Consider the following 21,633-nt stretch of genomic DNA (forward strand, 5'->3'; position numbering starts at 1 on the left):
AAAAACGCGAAAATTTGGAAAAATATATTTTGAAGAAAGTTAATTGTTTCCTCCCAAAGTGGCATTTTATGTTTTAGTTTTATCCAAGGCAAATTTATATAATGTATATGCATGAATTACAACAACTAACATGTTTACAAAAACAACATTGTTGTTATTGAAAGTTAATTGTTAAAGATAAATGTTGAACAATAGAGTCGTTCCAAAAATTTGTTCAGGAAATACAAAAATACATTTTGAAAATCCTCTAAAATAGAACAAATTTGAATCAAAATGTAAATATAAAGCATACAGAACTGTCGTAGGTCATTGTTTTTACACGTTTGCGGTGAAAAGAAGAATTTTATGGTAGCAAATTTAAAAGTTTAAAATTTCATGAGTAGACCCTATTACATTTTGAAAACTAAATTTATAAAAAAAGTAACTGCTAAACCTAAATAACGACGGGACGTACACAAATATATCACCAACCTACCAAAACAACGCTCTCTGAGCGTCCGTCTTACCCAAATACGTTGAGCCCAACATCACATTTAAAACACAAAATCCGCGACCGAAATGTTTTCATTAGTAAAGCAAATAATTTTCCTTTGCAATGAATTGTATTTCATGTTTTGTTGGGCTTTTGTTTTTAAAATACAAAACACACACACATACAAACAATAACGTTCTGTCATAGCTGAGTTTGTTCAACTTACAAAAAGTATACGCTCGACGTATTTCGGTAGTTCTCATACCCAGCTAGCATTTGGAAGATTGTTTTATCAAAAATCACATTGCGGAGTCTTTTTAGAGTCCTTTTGGTGATCAAAAATTGATTAAGTCGCTTGTATGATCAGAAAGGGACTCGAAAGTGACTCCCTGTAATGATTAAAAAGAGTTCAATTTAAAATACATCAACAAATGTGTAGCAATCACGAATAAATCATTGAGGCGTTTAAAATGTGACTATTTTTTTGACTATGAAGATTGAAAAATGCTTAATCAATAAAGGGTCATGCAGGTGTTTGAAAAGTGATTAAAATTATGTATCTTCTGATCATATTTTGAACAGATAGGTGATTAATAACTGATTGTTTTGTTATATTTTTGTTTGGTTGTAAATAATTCTCATATACACTTTCTATAAAACTTTGATATATATGTAACGTATAATATTAAGTGTATAGAGAAACACAACACATGGTCATAAAGGATAATGAATAGACATAACAAAGCAGAAAAGACTATAAAACAAAGGAAAGAAACAAATAAGAATAAAAAGAAAATTCTTTTAATTTATTTCGTCTAATAAAAAGACTCATAAATGACTCCCGAAAGACTCATAAACGATTATAAACAGGACTTGAAAAAGAGTCCCAAATTAGTCAACAAATCACCAATAAATGATTGAAATACCACTCTAAAAAAACTTTATATACCATCAGAAAATGGGCAAAAATGACTCGAAACTAATGCAGATGAAGACTCATTTGTGATTTGTTTAGAAGAGTCGCCTGACGTTACATTTTCCTCCCGACAAAGGAGTCATTTATGATCAGAAAATGATAATGAATAGACATAACAAAGCAGAAAAGACTATAAAACAAAGGAAAGAAACAAATAAGAATAAAAAGAAAATTCTTTTAATTTATTTCGTCTAATAAAAAGACTCATAAATGACTCCCGAAAGACTCATAAACGATTATAAACAGGACTTGAAAAAGAGTCCCAAATTAGTCAACAAATCACCAATAAATGATTGAAATACCACTCTAAAAAAACTTTATATACCATCAGAAAATGGGCAAAAATGACTCGAAACTAATGCAGATGAAGACTCATTTGTGATTTGTTTAGAAGAGTCGCCTGACGTTACATTTTCCTCCCGACAAAGGAGTCATTTATGATCAGAAAATGAGCTCATATTCCAGCTTTTTAATCGTGCAGTCGGATCGAAAAAGACTCGACTTTGATTAACATTTTCAAAAAATGCTGGCTGGGGTAACAATACATGTGTTCTACATTTTTCACCACACACGCCCTGGGTATACGTCCGTATATAGGTATGGGCCTAAGAATACAGCTGATTGTCACTTCTACCTTGTATAAATATGCCTTGGTTTTATCAATATGTGAAAGTTTTAAAAAATTATTTTATTTATATTCAAATATTTAAAAGAAATTAAAAATATCCAAATTGCCAACGATTATTAGTGGTTTCGAGTGATGCAATTACTTTTGGTTTATTATTTGGAAAAGTAAATACATGCTAATTTTGTGACCGCAATTGACGACAAAAAAGCCTTTTATGTGGTTGTGTTATATATTCTATCATATTCCAGTACCGCGATTCAGAAGAATACTCACAGCGCATTGTTAAATTTTTCGTGCTTCAAAACGTGGATTTTTACCAATTTTTTCTGTAAGAAATGTTAGAAAGACTATGGGTGCTATGCCGTGGAGCGTCGCCGAACATTTTCGGCAAGAAATGTTTGTACCCATCATTGTACCCATTGCTATCGAACACGATATCGTTTTCGATAGTTTTGCGGATATTTTGTTCGAGAACGACACACGATGTTGATGTCTCTGTTGTGTACCTTTTTCGTCTTTATTTCCTTGTTATGTTTGCGATACTGTTGATAAACATTTTCCAGCTTTGATATAATCGCTTTTTAATGTTTGCGTCACAACTGCTTGGAGCTGATTGAAGAAAATATTTATATTTTTGTCTAAATATGTTAGTAATAGTATATAGAACACCTTTGTCAAAAGCTAGAGAAATGTCTGTTGGAATAAACTAGTTACAGAGATTTTTTTAGAAATAAAAATTTTGTCGAATTGTTCCATATCCACACTTATGACACAAATGTAAAATATTGTAAACCACATGGATCAAAGTGACAAATAAATTTGCACATATTTGCCTCAGTAAATTCAAACCTTCTAAATCGAAAATTAAAGTTCTAATTTTTGGAATTTATTTTTAAATTCGTAGGTTATAAAAAAAAATATTAATTTCATAGCTGAAATGAACTTAAGCTTTCGGGTCGAAGGATAAATATCTTGGAAACTAGAGCAGATAGGAAAAAGCCGACCAAAAATTCAGAAAGAGCATAAGCGACAACCCTTGAAGCCACCTATATCTCAAAAAGTCAAAAATGGCGTATGGAACACTTAAGCATGTCACCGACGATATGTTGTCTTTATCAACACTAATTGTCTATACTATACGTAGCGTAAATTATTTGAAAAATGCAAATTGGAATTCCATACAAAGAACATAAAATAATTTTTTAAAACAAAAACATTTCCAAAGTAAAAAATGTTTCTCGAAACAATTTTTACTGTGAAGAAAAAACATTCACCAAATGTTCAAAATTGATATTTTGGCGAACAAAAGAAAAAATCTTTGCTGCCAATCCGTATTCGGATGTTCCCGACCTACAATTACAATTTAGTGTTACTATAATTAACTTAACTAATTGTTGAAACAATTAAATGAAATTTTTATTAAATTTCTGGCGGCTTTCAAAGGACTTCGTTCTTCTTGCAGACCCGTTCAAAGACGGGCGGATTGATTGACATCGAAATGGCATTTTATGCAGATTAGGAATATGTACAGGGTCATACATTTTTTGTATTTTTTACAAATATCGAAAATACCACATAGCAGTGTAAAAAAGCTACCTCGCAGAGGGAGGGAGGGAGATTTTCGTTGCAGTTATTTCTTTTATTTTGTCATTATGGCAGAATCTCATTCTTAAAAAGCTATTTTTTATTGAATTTGAATATAATCAGTAATATCGAAATTTCCACACAAGTCCATGTTATACTTTGTAACAAAACGCGTTTATATTAACATAAATCTAATATATCGTCACATTAAATGCCAAAAGACGTAACTAAAAAACGCAATTTTACCGGAGAAGCCAAAAAAGGTTTTAAAATGAAAACTGCTTTATATAATATCAATCTTATGAGCGCGTGCAATTTGGATATTTTCATGTACGAATGGGAGTAAGTAATGAAACCAAAACCGCAAAACGCTTGGTTCTGGGATCCTTCGCTCCAACAATATCTGAAATGCCATTTCATGAATGGTATCGGTATTTTTTAAACGTAGTTTTATGTATCTGATTCAGTCAAAAAAACCAATTCTGATTTTTTTGTAGCCACATCTTTGGACATTTATGGTGACGATATATAAAATTCTCCTTATTTTATATCAATCATGACAGAGTGCTCGAACAAAAACATATTCCTCCGATACGGCTAGACCGAATTTGATGAAATTTTGTATGTAGAGTATGTAGATCTGAGGTCTGTCAGTAATAATTGTTTTGGAAGTAGAATACCGCGCTCGCGTCCTTTTTTCGAAAGCTTTATAGTTGCAGATAAGATATCTGAATTTAGAAGTGGGGCTACAAAAACGCCATTATATTGATTTCAATACTTGGAATGACTCATATATAAATTTTTTTAATACAATAAAATATTTATAATTCCATGTTTTACTTAAACTTTTTTTATGAATTACTGAGATTTTTCCGAATTTACAAAATGAATGAATTATGAAGATTTCCTATCTAAAATCTGGAAATACCATTACACGAGAGTTATTACAAAACGTGGATTTATATTATGACATTTCAAGAAGAATACATAATTATGGTCAGTTCAGTTTGAAATTCTACTGAAAAATTAAACAAATAAAATCTAGAAGTATCAATACTTGCATTTTCAGGTAGGATTTGCATACTGAAAAAGAACGGCCAAGAGCTGGACCTAGTTTACCAGAAGAACACAAACAAAGGTCCAGCTATGCGGACCTGGGTCAGCTACATATATCGCTCATTTACTCAAAGAGTGGCATAACTCAAAAAATGCGATTTCTGAGTTAGAAATTTCTATTTTTTTCTACAACTTCTACTTTATCTTGTGTCAATGATATCTCTAAAATGCTGATAACTCTAAAACTCAACGAGTTACAGCTCATTTACTACGAGCTTCGCATAATTCAATACAACAGTTTTTTGAGTTTATGAAGCACTAAAACAATTCAAAACATGCTTGATCTTGCACAGAAATTTAGCACTGATATCTGGTTAGCTGTTTGCAAAATATGGTCCAAGTAGTTGTTTTAGTTTTTGTGTAATAATCGTTTTAAGTTGGGAAGTCAAATTCCAATCACGAACTTAAAACGGGTTTTTCTCGAAACTGGTTTTTTTGAAATGTGTCACTCTGAGTAATTGAGCGATATGTATATAAAATAAGCTCAGGCAATGTGTGCACTCTTGCTCTCAGTAAGCGTTACACTGTCCGCACACACAATTTTACTCATTAAAAACCCATACACCCACACAATGACAACAATGTGTGCTACATTTGCTGTTGTTGTTAGCCTAACTCTCATATAAAAATAAGGTAAGCCCTTTGTTGCGATGAAAAATTAAATGGCGAAAAATGCCAAATTGTCCCCACCAATAAAGTCGTTGTTTTAGTATATTAAAATAACAACAATGGGATTAAGCCAGATTATTAAAAAAAAAAAAAACAATGCAACAACTATCCTAATATTAAAGCAATAAATGTTCCAAAAACGACAAAGTCTTCTCGCCTCCAACAAGTTCGGCGTAAACCCAACTTGGCGAGTGCTACCCAAACATTTTTCAGGGGTTTTGATGTACCAATTCGTTTTATTGGAGTCCATGGGAACAAAAATACCTATTATTTTTCAAGGCCACTTCATAAAGCGATTTATTTTATTTATTTATTTATTTGTTACTTCCTATACAACACAACGCCTCAAATCTTTCGTGGCCCATAACCGCGAAAGTTGATGATAGGGAAAAACGGACAGAAATGTGTTTTCTCTTTTTCTGATCTTCTACCATACTGCGCTGTCAGAATATGGTTAATAATTTTTATTAGATATAGACTATGAGAAAACGAAATTAGAGATTGCAATTTGTTAGTTTTTGTGAGGGAAAAAATTTGATAAACCCAATTATTAGTATTTGAAATCTAATTATAACTCAGGGAAAACTGAGATGGTGCTATTCACTACGAATACCAAATATGCAATCCCCAATCTACCACTACTACGAGGTCAAGAAATACCCCTATCAGATCACGCCAAGTATCTAGGTGTCACCCTAGAGTCAAAGCTGTCATGGAAACGTAACATGGAACATCGTGCTCACAAAGCAACCGTTGCATACTACACATGTAGCAAAATGTTTGGGAGCCGTTGGAGCCTTAAACCTAAAATGGTGTTATGGATATACCCCAGCGTAAGACCAATTCTCAAATGTGGAGCACTAGTATGGTGACTAACAGTGGAAAAGAAAACAATACAAAAAAAACTATACACTATACAAATCTGCATGCATCGGGGTGACAGGGGCAATGCGAACTTGTCCGGCAGAAGCCCTCAATATAATAATTCACATTTTGCCAATAGATTTACACTTCAAAGCAACTGCAACATGTAATGCGGCAAGACTCCGTGTTCTAGGAATGCGGAGGGACAGAGTGCTACTGTAATGACTTTTGATCAGCCTTTTGTAAACAAATTTTCAAGCAGAAAAGAATTGAATAATGGATCACCACTGACAAGTTATGACAGTAAAGTATACACAGACGGATCCAAGATGAAATGTGGAGTCGGCCCTGGTGTTTTCTCGGAAGAGGCAAACATATATGTATCCACAAAGTTACCTGAGGATTGCAGTGTTTTTCAAGCGGAAATACTGGCCATAAAGGAGGCCTGTACTAAACTCTTACAGCATCACACAATAAACTCAATAGGAATCTTCATCGACAGACAGCGGCTCTCCTTGCACTAAAATCTATCTCTGTCACATCAAAGCAAGTGAAAAACTGTAAAGAAGAACTTGCCAAACTATGGCGTCTGTCAAGAGGATTCCAGGCCATAAGGGACTTGTTGGAACGAACAAGCAGACGAGCTAGCTAGAGCAGGATCCGCCTCTAACTACCTCCCAAAGGCGTCAGTCGAAACACCAAAGGGAGTAGATAAAGGGGATATCTTCAAATACTATATATCATTGGCTGAAAATAGATGGGACAAAACTGTAGCATGGCAAATATCAAAATCTACATGGTCTCAATACAACGCCAAACGCAAAATGTTCCTAATCAGCCAAAATCAACGCAACATGGCAAGACTTCATGCAGTGTTAACCGGTCACTGGGCAATTGGCAACCATGCAAAACGCTTAAATCTACCCCACAATGACCATTGCCGTACCTGCGGGAATGAAGAAGAGGAGGAAACTGTTAAGCACCTCCTCTGTTCCTGCCCTGCACAAATGCAACGATGATTCAAAACTCTTGGACAACCGTTCATTAATGATATCACCGAGATAACCGAAGTAGGTCTGGGAGACCTTCTGCGATTCCTAAATTCATCTTGGACAACCGTTCATTAATGATATCACCGAGATAACCGAAGTAGGTCTGGGAGACCTTCTGCGATTCCTAAATTCATCAGACTGGATTTAACTGCCAACATGTTACAATGAAAAAGCAATCTCTGAACGAGTGGTGTGGTTTTCAAAACGGTATTTCTGACAACCAACCTTGGGAATGACTACTGGAGAATACTTGGTCTAATTTTGAATACTTTACCAGACACTAGGCGAACAAAGTTTAAAAAATATATATCGAATACCCGAATCATCAAAATTTTTATTTAAGAGATAACCGAAGTAGGTCTGGGAGACCTTCTGCGATTCCTAAATTCATCTTGGACAACCGTTCATTAATGATATCACCGAGATAACCGAAGTAGGTCTGGGAGACCTTCTGCGATTCCTAAATTCATCAGACTGGATTTAACTGCCAACATGTTACAATGAAAAAGCAATCTCTGAACGAGTGGTGTGGTTTTCAAAACGGTATTTCTGACAACCAACCTTGGGAATGACTACTGGAGAATACTTGGTCTAATTTTGAATACTTTACCAGACACTAGGCGAACAAAGTTTAAAAAATATATATCGAATACCCGAATCATCAAAATTTTTATTTATTTATTAAGTCAATGGAATATACATAATTCCTTACAGACTACGAATTCATGAATACATTATTATTATTATTATTATTATTATTATTATTATTATTATTATTATTATTATTATTATTATTATTATTATTATTATTATTATTATTATTATTATTATTATTATTATTATTATTATTATTATTATTATTATTATTATTATTATTATTATTATTATTATTATTATTATTATTATTATTATTATTATTATTATTATTATTATTATTATTATTATTATTATTATTATTATTATTATTATTATTATTATTATTATTATTATTATTATTATTATTATTATTATTATTATTATTATTATTATTATTATTATTATTATTATTATTATTATTATTATTATTATTATTATTATTATTATTATTATTATTATTATTATTATTATTATTATTATTATTATTATTATTATTATTATTATTATTATTATTATTATTATTATTATTATTATTATTATTATTATTATTATTATTATTATTATTATTATTATTATTATTATTATTATTATTATTATTATTATTATTATTATTATTATTATTATTATTATTATTATTATTATTATTATTATTATTATTATTATTATTATTATTATTATTATTATTATTATTATTATTATTATTATTATTATTATTATTATTATTATTATTATTATTATTATTATTATTATTATTATTATTATTATTATTATTATTATTATTATTATTATTATTATTATTATTATTATTATTATTATTATTATTATTATTATTATTATTATTATTATTATTATTATTATTATTATTATTATTATTATTATTATTATTATTATTATTATTATTATTATTATTATTATTATTATTATTATTATTATTATTATTATTATTATTATTATTATTATTATTATTATTATTATTATTATTATTATTATTATTATTATTATTATTATTATTATTATTATTATTATTATTATTATTATTATTATTATTATTATTATTATTATTATTATTATTATTATTATTATTATTATTATTATTATTATTATTATTATTATTATTATTATTATTATTATTATTATTATTATTATTATTATTATTATTATTATTATTATTATTATTATTATTATTATTATTATTATTATTATTATTATTATTATTATTATTATTATTATTATTATTATTATTATTATTATTATTATTATTATTATTATTATTATTATTATTATTATTATTATTATTATTATTATTATTATTATTATATAAAATTAAGTAAAGGGTAAGGCATAGTAAATAATGGATTTAAATATTTCTTTAGAAGTACTAAAATCAATACATGGCTTCATATCTTTTTGAAAGTTAACATTAATTTTATTCAAATTTATAAATGTTCGAGTTAGTGGCCCATTAATGGCATAATTTGTGCGATGCAAAGCAATGTTAAATAAATCAACAAATCGTAAAGTTCTCGAGGGAACATACAATGGAATTAAAGTCAACAAATCCGGCGAATCAATATTATTATTAATGATATCATAAACGACTACTGCAGACTGAAATTTCCTCCGACAGTCCAAGCTTTGCAAACCAGGAAGCAAACATCAAGACCGATACGACGGTGGATCCACAAAATGCAAAGGTCTGAGGGCAAATTTAGTAAACTTTTTTTGAATACGTTCAACGCGAAGTGCATGTGAGATACAATAAGGATCCCAAATGATAGAAGCATATTCCAACTTCGATCTAACGAATGCCGTATATATTAGCTTGAAAGTATTGGGGTCAGAAAATTCAGAGCAGTTTCTCTTTATGAAAGCAAGGGCCTTATATGCCTCCGGTACGATATAATCAATATGTCGAACAAAAGATAATGAAAAATCAAAAATAACACCAAGGTCTCTAATTGATGTAAGCGTTTGAAGTGCACAATTACCTATTTTAAAAGAAGACTGAATAGGATTGAGCAATCTGAAGAAAGAAACATGAAAACACTTGGATAAGTTTAACACAAGCTTGTTATCGATGCACCATTTAACGACATTATTTAGATTTTATTTTGTGAAATATTTTCAAATCATCAGAGTATAAAAGAAAATTTGATTTTACAAAGCATGACGAAATGTCATTTATAAATAAATTAAAAAGTTCTGGGGCACGCCAGAAGTTTGGATGTAAGGGTCAGAAACAAAATTCTCAACCTTAACTTTGCACCATTTATTGCATAAGTAAGACTCAATCAATTTAAGAATATTGGAATGAAAGCCGAGTTTGCACAATTTACAAATAAGAATGGCATGTGAGACTTTATCGAAGGCTTTAGCTGCTTCAACCTGGTGCCCAGATTCAAAAGCAGACAAACAGAATTCCATGAAGAGTATCAAATTAGAAGTGGTTGACCTTCCTGAAAAGAAACCATGCTGATGAGGAGTAATAATCGATTTACATACAAAAAACATTTTTTTATGAATGGCGTGCTCAAAAACTTTTGAAACACAAGTAAGCTTCGCAATGGGCCTGTAGCATGTAACATCATTCTTTTTGCCACTTTTAAATACTGGTGTAATGGATGCAACTTTCCACCTGTTGATAAAAATACCTTCCTTAATAGAGAGATTGAAAATAAAAGTTAAGACAGGAGTTAGAAGTCTTGAACAGCTTTTTAAGAAATGAGCACAAAGACCATCAGCATCACTTTTGAAACTATTTTTAATTTTGTTAATGGCTTCTAAAACATCAACCTCAGAAACAAAAATATTTCCTAAGCTAATAGGGGAAATTAAATCTGAGAAAGTATTGGTAATATTAGTTGCTGGTGCATCGAAATTGGATTTAAAAAAGGCGGCAAACATATTGACAACATCTATGCCAGTTCGAGAAGTATCACCTTTGTATGTAACAGCAGAGGGAATTTCAGATGATTTACGTTTCGTGTTTACATATGACCAAAAACTTTTCGGGTTGGCTTTAATTTCACTCTCCTTGGACAATATGAACTGTTTGTAAAGGAATTTATTTAGAAAATTGAATTCTCTCTGATAATGTTTAAATTTCAACTCATCATGTTTCGTAAATTTTTAAACTATTTAAGACCTTTTGTATACCACGGCAGTTTGTATGGCTTATTTTTCTTCAAAGGTACATTAGCTTTGAGTATATCAGAAATTTTTTCCACAAATAAATTATAACAAACTGATGTTGGTTGATTTTTATATATTGTCAACCAATCGATGGAGCCAAGAATTGAATTTAGTATATTGAAATTACAAGCATTACAATTAAAATCAAAATTTTCCGGGCAAGCAGTTTTTAAGTAATGAAAACAGTCAACATCAATTATAGTAGGCACATGATGACCACTGGAAGAAGATATTGGATTTAACGACTTGTAAACATTAAATTTAATATCATTTTAAACAAAAATTAAATCTAAAAAGCGATGTAGCTGATTAGAAATATGATTAATTTGAACAAGATTTTAGCTTAAAAATGTATCAATACAATTGATTTCAAAATCTTTGTTAACATTAGAGGGTGTTAAAAATTCATTATTGTCGAATATCGACCAACAAACGTTAGAGAGATTAAAATCTCCCATAACACAAAAACCGAAGTTTGAATCCATGCAATGTTAGCCATATGCTTAGAATAAATTAAATAAGAACTACCAGGAGGAATATAGGATAAGCATAGTAAAACGTTAAAATGCGAACCAACAATGGAAACAGCTACTTGGACTAAAAAACCATCATCGTCATCTAAACCGCATAAATACTGCAATGAGAACGCCACCTCCTCTGGAACAGCCAGTCATTGTCATATTTCTATCTTTACGATAAACAGTAATGTAGCGGCCCGTTTATTCAGCATTATTAATAATTATTATTTTTATTATATGACAACATAATTTCATTTAATTTTTGTTAACATCATTTGTACATGTATATGTTAACGTCAGTTTACATTTTAATGTTAAATATCCAATGTTACGTTACATTAGTATCTTTGGTTACAGAACTTTAAAACGATTTCACTCGAAGGAGCATCTATAACTTTCTCTATTTCTCAATATAAATGCTTCTTCTTTCTTTTAACGAACAAGTTATTATCATTGTTATTGTATTGCTCTCGCCAATACTTTCGTGTTCTCTCGTACCATAAAACTTAACGACAAATCGATTTATGTATATCTTTCTCTTTTGCTCAATTATACTCAAATACTCAATAACTATGCAAATTAGATATGATTGCAACTAATAATCACTCAATATGTTTTTAACTTTCATACTAATATTTGCAATATTTGTAGTAGATAAGTTCTAACCAAATGTAATGATTTTACTTGTGTCCAGCTGGTCATAGAAATGATTCAAATTCTTTCTATTGTGATCGAGCTGCAGACCAATAAAGTGGTAAACTTGGAAACAATTTGTTTTATTTGGAAAAACCAATAAAATATAAAAAAATAATATTCTCTTAGACATTGGAAGCCTTAAGGCTACATTGCAATAGAGAAACTGAGGACGAATACTGCATTGCGACTTATTCATGTCCCAGTATAAATTAATAAAATTTATAAACAAAATCAAAGGGAAGTTTTCTCCTAAATTTGGATATTTCTCCCCTTACAACTGGCGCCCCAACGTGAATAATTCATTTGAAGCTGAGGAATAATTTTTGCGCCTTACAACTGGCCGTCAACATCGTTGTTGTGTAACAAAAAGTGCTTGTTGTTAGGTTGTTTCATCGAAGCGTTGTTGTTCAACACAAAAAGCGAAACTAAACAATTGATTCCTGCGCAAAAAAAAGTGTTGCTGTTTGTTGCTTTGTATAAAGAACGAGTGTTCAAGGAAAATTATTTGGAGGAATAATTGTGTGGAAAAGCTTAGTGGTTGCAATTCTTGTCGTGGTAGGAAATTAATAAGTTAAAAATGCCAAGAACTACGATGAATTCATTGAGTGCTATGATTCCTTTGGCAGAGCAGCAAAATGGTTCTGACCAATTTAGTTCCCCAATAAATTCCCCTAACCACCAATCTTCTTCGTCTACTGCACCGCCTGGAAGTACACAAAACACGGCATCGAAACAAAACAGTGCGAATCCTAAACCTTCAAGTTCAGCTTCAAATAATGCCCCTGCTAGTCTCAATATCTTCGATTTGAGTCAGCTGTCTTCTTTAATTGGAAGCATTAACGCTCGTCAAGAGAGTAAAACCAGCTTTAGCTCATGTAGCTCGCGTTTTAATGGTGGTAAAAATACGTCAAAAGTAGAAGATTTTATAGCGACTATCCTAGTTTTCAAGGAAGCCGAAAATATTTCTGATGAAAGGGCCCTTCGTAGCTTTCCACTCCTTTTAGAAGGTTATGCATCCTCTTGGTGGCAAGGTGTACAATATGAGGCCAAAACTTTCAACGAAGCCATTGAACTAATTAGAAATGCGTTTTCACCCCCAAAACCAGATTGGAGGATCTATGCGGAAATTTTCCAAGATAAACAGCGGCCATATGAGTCGACTGATGAATTTGTGTGTCGTAAAAGGAGTCTATTCGCTCAATTAAAAGAAAGGCTACCTGAGAGCACAATCATAAATATGATCTTTTCCCAGATTTGTATTCAAATTCGAGAGAAAATCCCACGAGAAAGTGTAAAATCTTTCCAAGAACTTCTCTATAGAGCTCGGGATATTGAATTGTCCATAAAAGAAAACAAAATGGAAACGTCTTCTAATCAATTTCATTTTGAAGAACGGTCCCAGTTACGTTGTTCCTATTGCCGGAAGAAAAACCATACAGCAGACGTATGTTATAAGCGTATCGAGATGGAAAAGCGGGGAAAACCTGAAGAAACCAATCTCAGCTGTTATGGATGTGGTGCTGTAGGATATTATAGATCAAATTGTCCGACGTGTAATGATAAAAACGTCATGGAAAGCCCCAAACTCTTGGATTTCAATAGTGTCCAAACGACTATTATTGGTCATAATGTTCCCATAGTGGATATCAACGTCAACGGTCTAAAAGGAGAAGCTTATTTGGATACAGCCGCAAGGACAAGCATTGCTGGTTACCATCTTTTCCGAAAACTCATTGATATGAAGGAGGAATTCCAAAAAGTACATGCTGAAATAATATTGGCTGATGGCATAGTTCGAAAAGAGATTGTTTGTTCCACTGTTGTCAAAATTTTGATAGGAAAACGACTGAAAAGGATCCGGTTCATATGTTTCCCGAATGCCAAAAACAACAGAACTTTGTTAGGTATCGATTTTCTTGAACAAGCCGGAATTGTAATGGATATGGCCCAAAGGACGTGGTACTTTAAGGATACACCAAAACAAATATTTTCGTTTAAATCTAAATCGTCTGATTTGAAAGACTTGAATATAAATCAGACATTAATTCAAAAAGAAAATCCAAGAGCGGCAAGCAATATAAACGATTTTATGTCCTGGTTTGAGTTTAACTATGAAAAGGAACCCCCAACTTTGGGAGAAGTGTATTCAAAACCCGAGGATTATTCGCCTGGTGGTTTACTGAGAATGTTTTCTGACACATTACCTAATGATTTTCAGATGCCAAATCAACCAGATCTTTTTCCACCATTGAAGAAATCTCGCACGAATATATGTAGCCCAATTGGATTCGAATTGAACTCTGTCCATTTCAACAAATGTACCCTGATTGATTCCAACGAAGACAATTTTGGAAATGTCACCGATCAAAATAATGTTTCTGTTTCCAACCAACGATCAATCTCCAAAAACGTTATCCAGGGAAGCCCATTATCCAAGATAATGAGAAAGAACGATGTTTGGAAAGTATCAGGAAAACACAATAAATCGTTCGGGAAATTGGAGAAAATGCAAAAATCCCCAGTTTTTAAAAGAACCGTATCGATCGGGACTGAATCACTCAAGGGGGAGAAAAGCAATCGCAATCCATGGAAACCATACAGAAACGGTACTGTAACACTCCAGGGGGAGAACAACAACCAGAATCCCTTGAAGTCACATCAAGTCGATAAGGAGGTGGTATTTTATCCAAAAAGGAAAAAATGTCAATCTTGGAGAACCCCAAATTATCAACAAACACTTGCTTGGCAACATTTACAACATCCACGAAAGCAACAACTAGTGCAACGACAAGTCAGACAACAATTGCCACAAAAAGCTTGCAACAAGAAGTCGGACTACGTCAGCAACATCAAACCATTGAAAAAGAAGACGACCAGCGTTAACAATAATACTGTCAGGATCGACAAGGTCATAAACTGCGCGGGTAACGTCGAATTTCTTAACAGACACAGAGCCAATATGTTCAAAAACAGTACATTATATAAGACGGAAAACGTCAACAACAGCGAAGTTGTCAACAAAAAGACGGACAACGTCATCAGCAACTTCAGCAATAATTTCTTCAACAAAAAGGCAGACAATGCCAACAACAACAAAGCCGACAACGCTTTCAAGAATCAAAAATCCAACAACAACAAAGCCGACAACGCTTTCAACAACCAAAAGTCCAACAACAACAAAGCCGACAACGCTTTCAACAACCAAATATCCAACAACAACAAAGCCGACAACGCTTACAACAACCAAAAATCCAACAACAATAAAGCCGAAAACGCTTCCATCAACCAAAATTCCAATAGCGAAGCGAAAAATGCTTTTAACAACATAATTGTCAACAATAAGACGGAAAACGCCGGAAACAGCGAAGTGGTCTACAAAACGACGGACAACGTCATCCACAATAGTTTTAACAATATCAGAGCCGAAAACGCTTACAACAAAACAGACAACATGGTCAACGTCTTCAACAACAATATTTCCAGAAAGATGATGGCCTACGTCAACAGCAGGAGAACTATTAAACCGCATGACGACCAACATCAGCAACGAAAAGTCAACAACGTTTACAACAACAATATGGTCAACTTCAAAAACAAGCAAATTGTCAGCAACAAGTCGATCAATATTAGAACTAACAACGTTTTAAACAACGAAATTGCTAAACAGAAGACGTCCAATATCATCAAAAAGGCAGTCAATGCTAGAAACAACAAGGTGGACTACGCCAAGTACTACAAAAAGAGGGTCAAAGTCAGCCAAAACATAGTTGCTAACAACATTCCCAACAACCAGCAAATGAAAAGATCTTTGGAAGAATAAGAAATGATGGTATCCTGTGTGCATCATCGGGACGATTAATGCAACAGAGGGGGAGGTTGTAGCGGCCCGTTTATTCAGCATTATTAATAATTATTATTTTTATTATATGACAACATAATTTCATTTAATTTTTGTTAACATCATTTGTACATGTATATGTTAACGTCAGTTTACATTTTAATGTTAAATATCCAATGTTACGTTACATTAGTATCTTTGGTTACAGAACTTTAAAACGATTTCACTCGAAGGAGCATCTATAACTTTCTCTATTTCTCAATATAAATGCTTCTTCTTTCTTTTAACGAACAAGTTATTATCATTGTTATTGTATTGCTCTCGCCAATACTTTCGTGTTCTCTCGTACCATAAAACTTAACGACAAATCGATTTATGTATATCTTACTCTTTTGCTCAATTATACTCAAATACTCAATAACTATGCAAATTAGATATGATTGCAACTAATAATCACTCAATATGTTTTTAACTTTCATACTAATATTTGCAATATTTGTAGTAGATAAGTTCTAACCAAATGTAATGATTTTACTTGTGTCCAGCTGGTCATAGAAATGATTCAAATTCTTTCTATTGTGATCGAGCTGCAGACCAATAAAGTGGTAAACTTGGAAACAATTTGTTTTATTTGGAAAAACCAATAAAATATAAAAAAATAATATTCTCTTAGACATTGGAAGCCTTAAGGCTACATTGCAATAGAGAAACTGAGGACGAATACTGCATTGCGACTTATTCATGTCCCAGTATAAATTAATAAAATTTATAAACAAAATCAAAGGGAAGTTTTCTCCTAAATTTGGATATTTCTCCCCTTACAGTAAATAGATTCAAATCAAATTTGGTTTCAAAAATGACTAATTTTCTGGAAATATATCTTATCCCGTGGGAATTTCATTTATTTTTAAAATCGTTAAAAATTAAAAAAGTAATTACAATAATCCAAACAATCTCAAAAAGCCTTCACATGTGACAAAAGTTTAAATTCAAGTAAAAAGTGATCACAGTTATTATGTTGACTGGCTAAATAAATCCACTTTGTCAAATGTGTGCAAATGTAGGTTTAATAATGCCAACTCTTGCTTGATGTTAACAGTCTGACAACGTTAGATCAGCATGAAATTTGTAAGCTGTTTCCTGTTTCGATATCTTAAATAAAATAAGATGGCGCATCTTCATATTAGAAATATTTTCATTATATTCTATTTCCACTGTCTGACTAACAGACTATTCTACATTTAAATGAACCGCAAAATGTCACGACCTTGAGTGACAGTTTTTTTTCCAAATGAGTAAGTGTATGTATGCACAACACTCAAATAAAAGTACAAATAAACCAACAAACAAAGGGTCTATTTACAAAGACGAACAAATAAAATAAGAAAAACAAAGAGTTTACATACAGTCGTCCTTTGGATGTGCACCTATTATGCGTGTGGATATGTATGTATATGTTAATAGAAATCTACATTGGCAAAGATAGTGAGAATTGACAAAACTAACATAGAATTTCTTTCATAGGCATCTGCAGAATGTCATAGGATTTAGAGGTAACAATAAATGAAGTTTTCCAAGACACAGCAACAAATGAGAGGACTATTCATTTCAAGTCTTATGTCTGGTATAAATAATTCTACGCAAAGAATTTACCACATTTATTTTATGTTGTTGTGAAACAAATAAATGCAACCAGTACTTTTCAATGAAGTGTTAAAGAAAAATGTGATGAATGATTTCAATCGTGTTAAATTTAAATTTATTTTTTTAATATTTTAATTTTCATATAGGTACTAACGTAAGTTACCTTTACACATAATTATTGGACATTACCACGTTAACGGTTCTATTCTAATTTTTTATGTATATACAAGAGCTGTAGTAGTTTATTGTTGAGAGAACGATCTGCTTAATACCTGACCATACAAATTGTTTGACATTCTATTGTAGTTGCAAATGTTCTATTGGGAAAGATGTGAGAGATGTACACTTATTCAGAGGCTTTCTTCAACTTCAAATGGTTACATCTAACGGTATGTTGTTGCGTCTCTGCCATGTTTCGATTTATCATTATTAAAAAAAACTTATATGTACCAGAATTTGTTATTTGGAACTTAATACTCGTATTCGTAGTAAATCAACATTTACCTTCAATTACACCGCTGTTTAGGTGGGAAATAAAAAAAAAACTATGTTATAAAAAAACTATTATTTACTTGACGCTCTCTGGGTGTTTACATTAGCGGCAGTGGTGAATGCCAGTACAAATGCTGTGTATTCAAAGAAGTATGATTCCTGTAAGTTGTTTAGTGTCTTCCTAGCGTTTAATTTGACCCATATACTTTGATGCGATGAAAAATGTGCCTGACTGATATAACAGGTTTAGACCTCTAACAGCCTTTCAAGGCCCATTTGGCATAACGTCTACATAACGGTTACTTTTGATTTCGCCTCTTTTTAAGGCTTTAGAGGTATTAAACATTAAAATATGATGAAGGCAAAATGCCACCTTGGAGAGACACAATAACAGGCTTTGCGCTAATCTATTTATACCCTACACCACTATGAAGGGAGGGTATTATAAGTTAGTTTTGGCCAAAAAGTTTGTAACTCATCGAAATAATGCTCGTATATATACCAAAATAATGTCTCGAGGAGCTTAGTCGATCTGGCTATGTGTGTCTGTCCGTCTGCCCATCTAAACCTTGTAATCACGCTATAGATCGCAAATTTGATCGGATCGTCACCACATTTTGGGGAGAAAGGAGAGGAAAAAGCCTATTGATGGCCGTTAATATTCAGGGGTCGGAATGGGCAAACAACGTTTTTTGCAGAAAAATTCAACGTTTTGTTTCAAAGCAAATATCTCCGCTCCTATAAGGGGTATACCAAAGGCAAAACCTGACAATAAATGTGGAAAATATCACCTTCTAACGATGTAAAGCAAGTTGTCGTAGGTGATCAAACAACTGAGATATCGCAATAGTCGCTAATCCAATCCAACTTTTCATTTTTGCGATTTTAATTGTACTGACCAATATCACAGCTTTGGTTGGTGACCTTCCAGAAGCAAAACCTGACTATGAAAGTAAAAAATCCCACCTTTATAACGATGCAAAATAAGTTGGCGTTGGTGGCCAAACAACGAAGACATCGCAATAGTCGGTAATGTTTCCCATTTTTAATTTTTTTCGTAATCTCGCTATAGGTCGGAATTTAGATCGGATAATCGCAAAATTTTGGGAGTTGATGGAGGTTAAGCCTATTGATTTTGGTGATGCTCGGGTAATATTTTGGGTAAGAATGGTCAAAAAACTTATGTGGAGAAAATCAAAGTTTTATTTATATGCGAATATTTCCGCTTCTTTTAGGTGTATTCCGAATGAAAAGCTCGCCAATGGAAAAAGATAAGATCTCCTTTATATTCATGTAAGAAAGATTGGCGTAGGTGGTCAAACGACGGTGATATCGCAATAGTCGGTAATGCATCTAATTTTTCCAATTTTTGTAATCACGCTACAGATCGGTAATTTAATTGGATAATCACGAAATTTTGGGAGTTGATGATGGTCACACAGAGAAATAAGCCTATTGATTGTTTTGACGGTCGGATAATATTTAGGGGTCAGAATGAGCAAAAAAATTCAAAGGTTTGTTCTTTTGCGAATATCTTGGCTTCAACATAGAAGGATATTCCAAAGCAAAGCCTATCAATGGAAGAAGAAAATAATGTATTTACATTGATGCAAAGTAGGTTGGCGAGGGTGGGCAAACAATTAAATTATTTTTTTTTTGTAGACACGCTGATAGATAAGCTTATTCATATAGTAAAAAATTACTTCTGCAATTGCATTTGAAAAATTTTAAAAAAAATTTTTGCTAGCACATTTACGTTTTTTGGTATAGAGGTAAAGGAAAAATATTTCGTTTCAAATTCGTTCGCGTTCACAAAATTTGCCGATGCGCGCAAAAGTTATAGCGGTATATATTCTCATTAAAAAAATATATTTAAAAATGTCTTATTTATTTTTATGAGAAAATTTATGCATACATCGCAGCATTCCATATCTATTCGTAGAAGTTTAAATATTTACTAAATTCATTTTTATTTTCGCGAAAAATTAACAAATAATAAAAAAATCTCCGTAAAAACCTCTACAAACTAAATTAAAAATATCTACAGAATCTAGAAAATGCATAAACCGGATATATGTAACAACAAAACAAAAGAGAAAAAAATATTGTTAAAATATTATTCCAAATATATTTTTTGTGCGATTAGGAAAATTAAAAAGGCAAAATTATCAAATAAATTAAAAACTCAGCTGAGCCAGGCTGTCATACAATGACTGAAAAAAACATTCAGCACTGTACAAAACAAATTGCATTTGAAAGAGTAAAAGTTAGATGATAGCGAAGCCGTCCCACATCCGATATGTCTGAAGAGCCTTCATTACCAAAGGCGAAACATGTCATGTCACATAGTGGTGGGTGTGTGGGTTCGATTCGTCGGCTTTCCTGTTTCAGATGTGTCCAAAAAAACCGGTTTTTCCAAACAAAACGAAAGAGAATTAATTAAAAAACGGTTTTCGGTTAACCGAAATTTACAGTTTTTTCAAAAACCGGTTAACCGGTTTAAAGCGGTTTTGTAAAATAGGTACAAAATTGCTCATAATTGATAAATATTTGATTAAAAATGTGCGGCAAGGGATAAATTAAGTATAACTAATTCGTTATAATATAATTATCTGATAATATCCTTGTTATTTAACATTCAACCTTAAAGTGGAGACAGCAAACATAAGTCAGAAATTGTGCTCTATGAATAGTAAAAGCCCTTACAAATATACGATTATGTACCAAAGGAATTAAATTTACATTTTATTAAGTCTGGATCTCCTTCTTGCGTTGAGAAACTCGAATTATCGTGCCGGAATCAAAATGTACTTTGTTATTGTTACCCTTTACATCCTTAAATTCGACAAGTTCTTAGTTTACTGTACTAATTCAAAAACGTATGAATAACGTCATTCAAACAACCGTGTGATATTACGTATACGCAGTTTTTTCAGAGATCGTTCAATTGAACTATATTGGAGTTGTGCCATTTTACACAAAATATTTTAAAACCGGTTAACCGGTTAACCGACACAAATAACCGGGTTTTCCGGTTAACCGAAAATGACGTTTTTGGCGAAAACCGGTTTCGGTTTTGTAACTCAAAACCGGTTAACCGGTTTCGGTTTTGGACACCCATTGTGTGACACCCATCGAGCTTGATGATCAATAAATTATTTCCAACGAGAAATTGATTTAAAAAAAAATATTTGGGAGTTCTCCAACTATTTCCCTAAAATCCCATACAATAATTAATGTATACTGCTAAAACTTC

The sequence above is a fragment of the Musca autumnalis genome, unplaced genomic scaffold (assembly GCF_047663935.1).
Source record: "Musca autumnalis isolate F117 unplaced genomic scaffold, ASM4766393v1 scaffold_3, whole genome shotgun sequence".
In the NCBI taxonomy this organism is placed as follows: Eukaryota; Metazoa; Arthropoda; class Insecta; order Diptera; family Muscidae; genus Musca; species Musca autumnalis.